The sequence below is a fragment of the Giraffa tippelskirchi genome, chromosome 13, assembly GCF_054371585.1.
Source record: "Giraffa tippelskirchi isolate mGirTip1 chromosome 13, T2T-mGirTip1v1.2.pri, whole genome shotgun sequence".
Taxonomy (NCBI): Eukaryota; Metazoa; Chordata; class Mammalia; order Artiodactyla; family Giraffidae; genus Giraffa; species Giraffa tippelskirchi.
Genome location: NC_137287.1, coordinates 10,129,000 through 10,142,464, shown reverse-complemented (window position 1 = coordinate 10,142,464; position 13,465 = coordinate 10,129,000). Strand labels below are relative to the sequence as shown.

Sequence of the window (13,465 nt, the reverse complement as noted above, 5' to 3'; positions counted from 1 at the left end):
AAAGCCACACAGCTAACCACAGAACCCAAGTTCTTGATTTTAGACCAGTATTCTTTCCTCTCTATAACACTGCCTGAAAGAAATGATTTTACTAACAACCACCACCACCACCACAACAAAAAACAGTTCATTCTGAAAAGTATTTGTTTAAGGGAGTGTGGGGGGTAGGGAATGGGGAAGGACAGTGGTGGTAATGAACAGATTTAGCAGAATCAATAAATACAGTCATGCAGGTTGTACGCTGCACAACTCCCAGGACCACCATGTCCTTGGACTAAAGGTGAATGGGGTCACCTGCTGTTGTTCAACATGGTGGCTCATCTCCTGGGTGCCTTCTGCCTCTAATGATTTTGTAATTCGGTGATAGTTTCCTCCATTCAGAAATGATACACTAGTCTTTATGTTAATGGGGGACCATACTCCCCACCCCACCCCCCCACACACAAAATTTTCTAGCTTCTCTAAATTTGGATTACAACTTAATTGCACTCAGAACTTTCCATGCAGAAAACAATCTTCTCCAAAGTCCTTCAGCATCTCTACTTGCTTTCAAAATTTCCCCAGAGAAATCTCCCCGCTATGGAGGAATTCATGTCCACTGGAATGGGCAGAACGATTTGAAATTCTGTGTCTTCACAGTTGAACAATTTCAAGCCAGGCCGGAATTACATTGGCAGTGGAATAGGAAAGGAATCCACTACGGAGGCATATAAGCAGCCGTAGGCAAGAGCTAACTGAGGGATCCCAACATGTCACAAGTTCCAGGGACCCAGAAGGGAGGGGTCTGATGCCTCATCACCTCCATTCGCATCTCTCCTCAACTCACAGACCGATGCCCGAAATTGTTTTGTATTAAAATTCAGCATATAGAGACTTCTGCTTCTTCTGTTGAAATACAGATGTACCCGTTCAGATCGTGTTTCCTCAATGAAGAACCTAGGTCTCAAATTTAAGAGTGAATAAAATGTCATCTTAATAGCTTTTCTTTCTGTTATTAGAGAAGTACCATGTGCTCATTATTGAAAATTTAGAAAACAGCATTTCTTTATGTTTGGCTGCACCGGGTCTTCACCGCCACGCACTGGCTTTCTCTAGCTGGGGCGAGCAGGGGCTGCTCTCTAGTTGTGGCACGCAGGCTTCTCATTGGCTTCTCTTCTCCTGCAGTGTGGGCTCTAGGCACGTGGCCTCCGTAGCTCTGGAGCATGGGCTTAGTTGCCGCGTGTGGTCTCTTCCCAGACCAGGAATTGAACCCGTGTCCCCTGCATTGGCAGGCAGATGCAGGGGACACAGGACCCTGCATCTTAACCACTGGGCCACCTGAGAAGTCCCTAGAAAATACAATTTTATGGTAATATTTTTTTAGTTTTCTTTGGCGTTACCCCTTCTCCCTTAATTTTAAATTTTATACAGTTTTTTAAATTTTGCCTTCTTGGAATCTATTTGATAGAATCACCCAGCATATAAATTTTATGAATATTCTCGCTTTTAAATAGAGAAGGTGATGGCACCCCACTCCAGTACTCTTGCCTGGAGACTCCCATGGATGGAGGAGCCTTGTGGGCTGCAGTCCATGGGGTCGCTAAGAGTCGGATGCGACTGAGTGACTTCCCTTTCACTTTTCACTTTCATGCATTGGAGAAGGAAATGGCAACCCACTCCAGTGATCTTGCCTGGAGAATCCCGGGGACGGGGGAGCCTGGTGGGCTGCCGTCTATGGGGTCGCACAGAGTCGGACACGACTGAAGCGACTTAGCAGCAGCAGCTAACTTTAAAAATAGCCTGTGGTTATGTTATGAACAGTTTATATTATAAACAGTTTACTATCACAGCCTGTTCATAACATAATTTTAATTAAAAGTTTTGTTGAGATAAATATGGATTCACATATAGTTGTAAGAAACAGTGTTCTTCACCCAGGTTTCCCCAGTGGTAACACCTCGCAAAAATGAGGGTAGAATATTATACCTGAATGTTGACATTGACACAATTCACTGATCTTACTCAGATTTCTCCAGCTTTACTTATAACTCATCTGTGTCTGTGTGTATATGTGTGCATTTAATTTTTCTAACATTTATTTATTACTTATTTTTGACTGTATTGAGTCTTAGTTGTGGTGGGCAGGCTTTAGCTGCCCTGAGGTATTTGGGATCTTAGTTCCCTGACCAGAGATGAAACCCACATTCCCTGCATTGGAAGTGGATTCTCAACCACAGGACCACCAGGGAAGTCCTTGTGTGCATTTAACTTTATACAGTTTTATCAGATATGCAGATTCCTGTATCCCTTTCCATCAAGATACTGAGCAGTTCCATCAGTACAAGGACTCCCCATGTTGCCCTTCAATAAACACACCAATCTTCCTCCCCACCCTACCCCAGTCCCTAACTTGGCATTTACTCTTCCGCTTTTCATTTCTAAAATAGTATCTTTTCAAAAATATTCTGTAAATGGAATCATGAAGTAGTTAACATTTGGGGGATAATTTTGTTTCACTCAGCATAATTCTTGGAGATTCATCTAAGTTTTTGCATGCATCCATAATTTGTTCCTATGGAAAATGGTATGGAGGTACGGAGGTTCCTCAAGAAATTAAAAATAGAATTACCATATGATCCAGTCATTGCACTGCTGGCTGTATATCTAAAGGAAATGAAGTCAGTGTTTTGAAGAGAGGTCGAGATCTCCGTCCTCACATTCATTGCAGCCTTTGCCACGACAGCCAACATGTGGTAACAATCTAAGTGTCCATCAACGAATTAATTGATAAAGGGACTCTCTCTCTCTCTCTCTCTCTCTCTCTCTCACACACACACACACACACACACACACACACACAATGCAGTACTATTCAGCCATGAAAGAGAAGGAAATCCTGATATTTGCAACAACATGGATGGAACTTAAGGGCATTAAGTTCACTGAAATATATCAGTTGGAAAAAGGCAAATACTGCGTGGCATCGCGTATATGCAGAATAATTTTTTTTTAAGTCAGACTCATAGAAATAGAATGTGATTGCCCGGAGCTGAGGGGTGGGAGAAACAAGAACAGGTTGGTAAAAAGGTACAAAAAAATTCAGCTCTATGATGAATAAGAGAAAAACAATCATTTGTTCCTTTATATTGCTGAGTAGTATCTTGCAGTATGTATGTACCACAATTGGTTTAAACATTTACCTGCCAGGCTATCTCCAGTTTGGGGCTATTACTAAAAAAGCTTGGATATATGAGATTTTTTTTTTTGATGGATATAAGTTTTCATTTCTCTGAGATAAATGCCAAGAGCGCAATCACAGGGTCGTGTAATACTTGTGTGTTTAATTTTATAAGAAACTAACAAACTCTTTTCCAGAGTGGTTGTACCATCTTACATTCCTACCAAGAATGAATGACTGATTCAGTTTCCCCATTTTCTCACTAGCATTTAACATTGTCACTCTTTTTTATTTTGGTTGTTTTGATAGATGTGTAGTGATAGCTCATTGTGGTTTAATTTGGGGGAGCTTTTTAATTAAAAATTCAGCTTCTTTAATAGAGTACTACTGAGATTATCAGCTTCATTTTGGTTGAGTTTTGGTAGTAGGCAACTTTTGAAGAACTGGTCTATTCTAAATTGTTTAATTGATGAGTTTAAAATCATTCATAGTAGTCCCTTATAGCTTCTTAATAGCCACAGAACCCATAGTGATATACACAGTGCTAGTGCTAAGTCACTTCAGTTGTGTCCGACTCTTTGTGACCCCTTGTACTGCAGCCTGCCAGGCTCCTCTGTCCATGGGATTCTCCAGGCAAGAATACTGGAGTGGGTTGCCAATTTCCTTCTCCAGGGGATTGTCCCAAACCAGGGATCGAACCCGTGTCTCTTTTGTCTCCTGCATTGGCAGGCAGGTTCTTTACCACTAGCACCACCTGGGAAGCCTACATAGTATATTATTAATACCTTCTTGATATTGGTGATCGGTGTCTTAACTCTTTTTATCTTTGCCAGGCTTGCTAGGGATTTTACTGGCTTCCTCATATTTCATGATATAGCTTTGGAATACTTTCATAGCCCAAGTGTTCAATAACAGGGAAATGGTTCTTCCTAAAAAAAAAAAAAAATCACTGTATGCATAAGAGTTACTCCATAATTTGGATTCTAAATCATAGCGCATACTCCCAGATTGGAAACAGTGTTTCCAAGAGTGCATTTTTAAAGGTTTCCCGGGAGTACCTCTTAATAGTGTTCTGATTATCGATAGCTATGTCACAAACCACGCTACACTGGGCAACATAACACAGTAACCACACGCTATCCCCCACAGACACTATCCCCCATGGTACTGTGTTTAGTTGGGTGGTTCTCATTCAGAGCCTCTCATGTGGTTGCAGTCAGACCATGGCTGGGACTGAGTCATGTTCAAGTCTTCCTCATTCCCACGCCTGTTGATCGAGGCTGGTTGTGACCTGGGTCCCCAGTCATTCTGTTGACCCCAACAGCCACGTGAGGTTTTTTTTGTGGGGCCTGGGATCCAGCATGTAGCTGGATTCTAAGAGCAAGTGTCCCAAGACAGAGTCCAGGCTGATGGTGCCTCGCCTCCTATGATGTAGCCCTGGATGTCATACAGCATCACGTCTATCTTCTATTCGTGAGAAGTCAAACACTAAGACCAGCTCGTATTCAAGAGGAGGGGAATTGGGCTTGATGGATGGAGTGTCAATAGATTTGAAAGCATATTTTAAAGTCACTACATATAGGGACTTCCCTGGGGGTCCAGTGGTTAAGACTCTGCCCCTTCCAATGCAGGGGGCACGGGTACAGTCCTTGGTTGAGAAACTAAGATGCCACGTGCCAAGCAACCTGGCCAAAAAAAGTCATGATGCATAGGAAAGGAAAGAGAGGGTAATGACTGACTAGAGAGGAGAGACACACGTCAGGTGGACATATTATAGGTAGTCAGTGGCCAGCTCTGTATGCAAGAGAATAAACGGTAAAGCAGATCTCATCTATTGCAGGATAGGGTTTGGTAGATGAGCTATAGGAGTAACTCTGCCATTTATATTAACATAATGACATTCAGGAATCAAAAAATCTCTTGACATGAAAAAGTGTCTTCTTTCAACCAGCGGGGTGAATTCTGCATTTTGTATTAAATAGAAAGACTGAATGTCTCTAGAAATTCTAGACTACCAGGAGAAAAAATATGGCTGTGGTACATTTTTGCTCACACCCATGCCTTAATGAGCTCTGCTCCACATAAAACCTTATTATATTTCTTAGAGAAATCAATGACAATTTATTGAATGCAGCACCCTGAACGGAACATTTCCAGTGGTACTTGGCATTATATGAGTACAATAGGAACATTGTGAAATCCTGACTAAGGTGGCCTGTTTGTTTTGAATATTTCATCTCCGCAACGACTCAGGAAGCAAGAGAGACAGAGAGAGACGTGAGCTTGTGCTAACAGTTTTTCTCATATATAAAAACTGCATGCCTCATGTCCTGATTAGGTGATTAATGTAGCTTTTTGATGAATGATGCATTTATTTTTTTTGTGTTCTACCATCACCAATCTTTTAGGAGAACTCTATACAATAGGTTTAATAATTGAATTAAGCTTGGGTGCAGACAGAAAGCAACATATTCTGTTGACCACTGAACTTCAGATTGAGACCCCTGTCTTATCCTCTGTCTCCATGTCTGCTACATGAAATTTCAATTGGGTTCTTCAACTTTTCAGGTCAGTCTAGGATAGTAAACGGCTTCCCCAGTGGCTTAGCGGTAAAGAATCTGCCTGCAATGCGGGAGATGCAGCAGACAGACACGAGTGACTTGGGTTGGATCCCTGGGTCAGGAAGATCCCCTGGAGGAGGGCATGGCAACCCACTCCAGTATCCTTGCCTAGAAGGTCCCATGGACAGAGGAGCCTGGCAAGCTACAGTCCATAGTGTCACAAAGAGTTGAACACAACTGAAGTGACGGAGCACAGATGCACACAGGATAATAAAACATCCCTCAATCATTTTCACGCTTAAAAAAAAAAGATGTACCAATAAACAGTGTCATTTTCTAGGGATTTTAAAAAATCTATACTCATATCCAAACTCTAAACTATCATTCGCTTAAATTTTTTTTTTCCTTCCCCCATATCAGCCCTTCCCTGAGCAGTTGGGGAGGGAAGTACTCGGTGTTTATCTCCCCACTTCATTTTTGCTCCATCACTTTCTGGAAGTACTTGGGGTCCTCGGCTGGAAAGAATTAGGAAGGAGAGTCAAGGGGCAGGAACATTCTTACTTTACTGATTGTGATCACTTACTGTGATTGTCATTGGGTATTCTGGGCATGGCAATTCTTTTTTCCTTGGGGGACTTTTTGTGTGTGGCTGCACTGGGTCTTCATTGCTGCATGCACATTTTCTCTAGTTGCGGCCAGGGGGGCTCCTCTCTAGTGACCCTGTATGGGCTTCTCACTGTGATGGCTTCTCTTGTTGTGGCGCACGGGCTTAGCTACTCCCCAGCATGTGGAATCTTCCTGGACCAGGGATCCTGTCCAGGAACCCATGTCCCCTGCATTGCAAGGCGAATTCTTAACCATTGGACCACCAGGGCAGCCCCTTGGGGGACTTTTGAAAATTCTCTGGAGACGTTTTCCCTATCACCAGGGATCCCTCTAGTTTGCATTTCTCCCAAGTGGCCAATTCTTCCTTCCCCTGATTACAGCTCTCACCCCAACTCCAACTCTGAAGTCCACCGTCTGTTGTGATCACCTTGTCCACGATGGGAAGAGTTCCATTAGCAGGTGTATGTCTGGCACACAGAGACCTCCCTAGTCTTTGCTTTTCGTACTCTGGCCATCCCTGAGACAGTCCTGTCTTTGTCTTGGAGCCAGGAAGTGAGAGTTCAAGCCCCACCCCACAGACCCTCAGGCACAAGTGGGTCAAGCACCTAGTTCCCAAGATCCCAACTCCAGAACCACAAGGAATGGCCTCACGTGGTTCTCTCCCAGCCCTTCTCCTCTGATCTGAGGCCCCTATGGGGAGAGGAGGCAGGACACACTGATAACTCTGTAAAGAAACTTTCTATATCCTCCTTAATTGACTCCTATGTAGGTAGCCTGTGTTGTGGGACCCCTGTTGCATGAAGCAGCTTCACCATCTCTTAGCATGCCCTGTGTGTGGTGTGAGACCATGCATCTTAATTATGTTGTCGCATACTTGGAAAGTCTCATGCTGTTCTTGGCCTTTGTCATCTCTGCAAAAAGTCTGAGCAACACGGTAATATCCATTTAAACATAAGGTTTCTTTAACACCTTACCTCACTGGAGATACTAACCAGGAAGCAAGAAAAAGAAGACCCTAATAGAAAGAGACTTAGCAAGCTCCTAAAATGAAGGAATGTTAAGGAACCTTACTGTTTGTTTCAAGCCTCAGATAAACTGTTTCATGTGATAATCTTTTTGTCTCACCAAATTATATTTAGTTTATTATTAATAGGGTTGAACTTCTTTTTGAATGTCATTATCCATTTTTTTCTTCATTTTAAAAAGCCTTTTCATGAGCCAAGCCCATTTTCTTATCAGGTAATAAGAGCTCTTTGTATCCCAAAGACCTTAGCCAACCTTTTTTTAGAGCCATTTTTATTTATTTATTACAATTTTTCCAAGTTAGGAGCTTGGATTTTATTTAATGTGTATTGGAAAGCCATTAGTGGATTTTATGTAGGAGAATGACATGATTTTATAGTTTGATTAAAAAAATTTAAATATACACTTCCTTGAAACATGTGTACACGTGTGTAGTTGCACAGTCGTGTCCAACTCACACTGTGACCCCATGGACTGTAGCCTGCTCACCAGGCTCCTCTGTCCATGGGATCTCCCAGGCAAGAACACTAGAGTGGCTTGTCATGCCCTCCTCCAGGGGATCTTCCTGACCCAGTGATCAGATCAGAGTCTCAAGTCTTCAGGATTAGCAGGCAGATTCTTTACCATTGTGCCAGCTGGGGGGTTCTTCTAGAGGCATAACTAATATATAATTAAACATATATTAAGTATACTGTTTGATGCTTTGACAAATTTATACATCTATGCCAATATCCGCTGGATCATCGAAAAAGCAAGAGAGTTCCAGAAAAACATCTATTTCTGCTTTATTGACTATGCCAAAGCCTTTGACTGTGTGGATCACAATAAACTGTGGAAAATTCTGAAAGAGATGGGAATACCAGACCATCTGACCTGTCTCTTGAGAAACCTGTATGCAGGTCAGGAAGCAACAGTTAGAACTGGACATGGAACAACAGACTGGTTCCAAATAGGAAAAGGAGTACGTCAAGGCTGTATATTGTCACCCTGCTTATTTAACTTATATGCAGAGTACATCATGAGAAAGTCTGGGCTGGAAGAAGCACAAGCTGGAATCAAGATTGCCAGGAGAAATATCAATAACCTCAGATATGCAGATGACACCACCCTTATGGCAGAAAGTGAAGAAGAACTAGAGAGCCTCTTGATGAAAGTGAAAGAGGAGAATGGAAAAGTTGACTTAAAGCTCAACGCTCAGAAAACTAAGATCATGGCATCTGGTCCCATCACTTCATGGGAAATAGATGGGGAAACAGTGGAAACAGTGTCAGACTTTATTTTTTGTGGCTCCAAATCACTGCTGATGGTGATTGCAGCCATGAAATTAAAAGATGCTTGCTCCTTGGAAGGAAGGTTATGACCAACCTAGATAGCACATTTAAAAGCAGAGACATTACTCTGCCAACAAAAGTACGTCTAGTCAAGGCTATGGTTTTTCCAGTGGTCATGTATTGATGTGAGAGTTGGATGGTGAAGAAAGCTGAGCACCGCAGAATTGATGCTTTTGAACTGTGGTGTTGGAGAAGACTCTTGAGAGTCCCTTGGACTGCAAGGAGATCCAACCAGTCCATCCTAAAGGAGATCTGATTAGAGTTTGATTAATAATTTCATGTGATAATCTTCAACATCTAAGACCAGCACAGGTTCTCTGTTGGGCATATCAGCCTCCTAGGATCCAGCATTTTTGTTAGGTGCCCAAGTATCTGTCAGTTATCATTAGGACCAGAGTAAATAAGGCTCTCCTCTCCCAGGGCTTCCCTGGGGGCTCAGTCAGTAGTAAAGAATCCACCTGCCAATGCAGGAGACAAAGGAGACGCATGTTCGATCCCTGGGTCGGGAAGATCACTGGGAGAAGGAAATGGCAACACACTCTAGTATTCTTTCTTGGGAAATCCCATGGACAGAGGAGCCTGGCAGGCTACAGTCCATGCGGTTGCAAAGAGTCAACTAAACAACAACAACAAGGCTGTCTTCCACCCACTGGAGAGTTGAACCAGCAAGCAGTCCCTTCAGTTACGAATGTATTAATAACAGACTGCTTTGCAAGGATGTTTCAAGGACTCTGTCCTCATTCCAACTGGGGGAACATTTGTATTGGTTGTCCCATGGGGATAACTGAACCTTCAAAAAAAAAACCACAAAATCTCCTGGCAGCTCTCCACTAGGATAGTATTATTTTTTGATGCCTTTAATAAGGAGACTTGCAGAGACTGCAGCCTAGAAACTGGTCAAGGGGTGATCCTCTGGTTGACAACAGGTGAAGCAGGCACTTGACCCAGTTGTAAAGAAAAAAAGGACAGTCTTCTGGAAGACTGGCTGGAGCACAGCGCCCTGCCATAGCTCTGCTCTGGGAAACCCTGCCAACACCTTTATCAGGGAACAAGAGACCCAGAGATGGGCCAGCAGTTGCTAGGAGAAGCCAGGGAGTAAAGCTTTGCCCTCACCCTCCTGCCTGGCCCCTTCCACATCTTTTCTGCAGATGCAGTTTCAAGTAGAGTGATTGATCCTAGATTTTTTTCCCCCTCTCTCTGGCAGAGCCAGCCAACTAGTTTAGACATTTCTATTAGATTAGGAGCCAGGAAATGAGAAAAACCCTGCCTCATAAGGGAACTGTTCTCAGGTCACACGCCTGCCTGGGAGAAACGCAGAGAAATAAACAAGAATGTTTTGTTTGGGGAGGAAACCGAATGAATGATCACTGGGGTGATGTCTCTGTTCTTCCTACTCGCTCTCAGTCGCTCTCGCCCTCCCCAGCCTCACCCTCTCTTCCCCAGCCGTTCTGTGGAGTCTTCAAACAGAGCAACTTTCAGATCATCCTGTCACAGTTTCACCGAAGCACAGAATCTCAGCATCTCAGAACGTTAAATGCTCCCCGTAGTAGAACAGCGAGTACTCTGAGTCGAGTGGAACGAAGGTGCAAATCCCACTTTGCTGCTCACCAGCTGTGGGACCGCAGGAAAATGACTCTGCCTCCTGGAGCCCTGCTGTCCTTATCTGTAAAAGAGGGACAAAGGCCGAGACGATCAAGTCAGATAACAGGTAGGCAGCATCCTCCACATCGCACGTGATAGGAATTCAACAACCTCGAATCGTCTGAGATTAGATGCACCTTGAAATCCTAGAATATTAGCAATTTAGAAAAATAGGCACTTTCTAATTCAATTTCCTATGGCATTTATTAACTTCCTCTAAACAATAATCCTAAAGGAAATCAACCTTGAATATTCATTGGAGGGACTGATGCTGAAGCTGAAGCTCCAATACTTCCGTCACCTGATGCAAAGAGCCGATTCATCAGAAAAGACCCTGATGCTGGGAAAGATTGAGGGCAGGAGGAGAAGGGGGTGACAGAGGATGAGATGGTTGGGTGGCATCACTGACTCAATGGACTTGAGTTTAAGCAAACTCCAGCAGATAGTGAAGGACAGGGAGGCCTGGCCTACTGCAGTCCGTGGGGTCACAAAGGGTCAGACACGACTTAGGGACTGAACAACAACAGCAAACAATCTATAGGCTGCCATGTTCCTTTTAAAATATAGCACTCAGGGCTTCCCTGGTGATCTAGCGGTGAAAAATCCACCTGCCAATATAGGAGACTTGTGTTCGATCCCTGGTCTGGGAAGATCACACATGCCAGGGCAACTAAGCCCATGCACCTCAACTATGGAGCCTGTGCTCTAGAACCCGGGAGCCGCAACTATTGAGCCCACGTGCTACAACTACTGAAGTCTGTGTGCCCTGGGGCCCGTGCTCTGAAACAAAGGAAGCCCACACACCACAACTAGAGAAAAGTCAGCAGGCAGCAACGAAGAGCCAGCACGGCCAAAAATAAATAAAATTATAAAATACAGCATCCAGGTCTGGAGTGATCTGACCAGTGCAGAATAGAGAGTGTCTGATACTACAACAACATCACAATGATAACCTTGGTGAGCCAGCCAAAACCCCCGCGTCTAGTCTGAGGTCCTTATTTGATATCCATGCAACTCTCTGGGGAGGTTAAGTGGACAAGTTCACCTCTGAAAGTGAAAAAGTGTTAGTCATTCAGTCGTGTCTGACTCTTTGCTACCCCATGAACTTTAGCCCACAAGGCTCCTCTGTCCATGAGATTTCCCAGACAAAGATACCAGAGTCGGTTGCCATTCTCTTCTCCAGCGAATCTTCCCTACCCAGGGATTGAACCCGGGTCTCCTGCATTGCAGGCAGATTCTTTACTGGCTGAGCCACCAGGGAAGCCCCAACTATGTTCCATCTCATCAGCTATAGCTCGTGATTCCAGCCAGTGGGGACAGGCTGTCATGTCTTCTTCCCCATTCCCCCATCATCCAGGAGTGGAGGAGAGATTCCAGATAAATTACCTTCCAGAACATTCATCAGCCACACTTGCTGATGATCATTAAAAATTCTCTCACGTGGCTGTGACTTTCTTTCTCTGGCTCTCTCATTTATCAATGCTCTCCAGAAACCTGAAGCCTGGAAAGAAAGGCTTGCATCTCTTCTCCCTCTTCCCTGTAAGACGATTCAGTTGAGAGCAAGGTGGTCTTCTGCCCCCTGTTATTCTCCTATATGGCACCCAAGGGTGGGAAGGGGAGAGAAAGTGCTGGAAAATGATTATCCTCTGATTGCTTCTCCATTGAGACTGGCTAGTGTAGACTGGACTCTGATTTAAAGGTGTCTGGGTCTAAGAACTTAGGATACATGGTTTTTCCTGTGGTCCAGTAGAGCTTAGCAGAGCTCTGTATTGGGGTCCAAGCTTCATCCTGGGCTAACATTAGTCATTTTGCTTTATTTTGCTCTACAGAGGCCGTCTCCTGAAACGCAACATGATGAGTGTCTGGGGTGTTGTTCAGAATTAGAGCATCCTCAGACTTCATGCTACCCCTTTAACACTTGCACAGTCTCTTGATATTTCAAGTCACTGATGATGATCAAAGTCTCTACCAATAGTTGAACAAGGTAGGCTGAGTTTAGACCCTGTAGAACATAGCTAGGGCTCTCCAGGTGGTGCTAGTTGTAAAGACCACACCTGCCAGTGCCAGAGACATGGGTTTGATCCCTGGGTCAGAAAGATCCCCTGGATGAGAGCGTGGCAACCCACTCCAGTACTCTTGCCTGGAGAATCCCATGGACAGAGGAGCCTGGCAGGCTACAGTCCATTGGGTCACAAAGAGTCGGACACGACTGAAGGGGCTTAACACACATGCACACACAGAGAACATAGCTAAGGAGTCGCCCCTTCCTCCTGGTAATCTTGGAACTTTCAGAAATTGGCACTCACGTCTCTTGTGTATCCACATGGTCATCCGTGCCTACTTGGGTATGCCAAATTATGGGCAGATCACTATTTGATAGACATCCCCTTAACATCTCACTAATCCCTAAATTCAACTTTAAATTAAAAAAGGATCTGTATTCCTATAATTAAGAGTATTAGTCAATGCCAGAGCTCGAAGCAGTCAATTCACATTCACATCACTCCCTACTATGTATCAGATGATTTTATTGCACTTGATAGATGCTCAATAAATATATGCTTAATAAATTTAATAGTGTTGTTTACTGCCCTGAAGGCACAGTGGGTCATTTTCATGTAAGTGGCCAGTCTTATCAGGAGATTTAAACGATGTATTGTCAGTACAAAAATTTTTTTCTTTCATTTGATTTTCTCAGCATTTAAATAAATACTATCCTGCCAGGCAGTGCAGAAGATGCTGGGAAAAATATAACGAGGCAATGTCCTTTGACCTTGAGGATTCCAAATTCTTAAGTAAAGAGAGGATATACACTTAGCTACCTATTTTTGTAGTATGACTGAGTTATACAGAGCAATGTTTCAAGTGCCATGGGAGTGGAAAGCAGAAAAAAAATCTAACACATAGACATAGAACCAAGCCGGCACACTTAGGTTCTGCTATGATGAAGGTTGAGGATGTTGATAGCAACCCAACAGAATCAGGTATATGCTCATTCTGCTATCACTCTGTTCCTGTCCTTAATTACTAGTGGTAAGCAGTGGCTAAAACTCTGACGTACACTGGTCCCCAGCTCTCAGGTTCCCAAAAGTGTGAGTAGTTCAAGAGCAGAGGGAACCCTGAGATTCATCATATACCAGACATTA

General features: G+C 43.7%; 1 long non-coding RNA gene across 1 annotated transcript in view; it reads left to right on the top strand.

Annotated features, from left to right (window-relative positions):
- LOC145532603 (uncharacterized) overlaps window positions 1–13,465 on the top strand; it is a 37,861-nt gene that overhangs the window by 21,731 nt on the left and 2,665 nt on the right. Inside the window, exons 2-3 of the long non-coding RNA XR_014073421.1 lie at window positions 10,102–10,386; window positions 12,149–12,303. This is a non-coding gene — a long non-coding RNA (uncharacterized LOC145532603). The remainder of the gene's footprint in view (window positions 1–10,101; window positions 10,387–12,148; window positions 12,304–13,465) is intronic.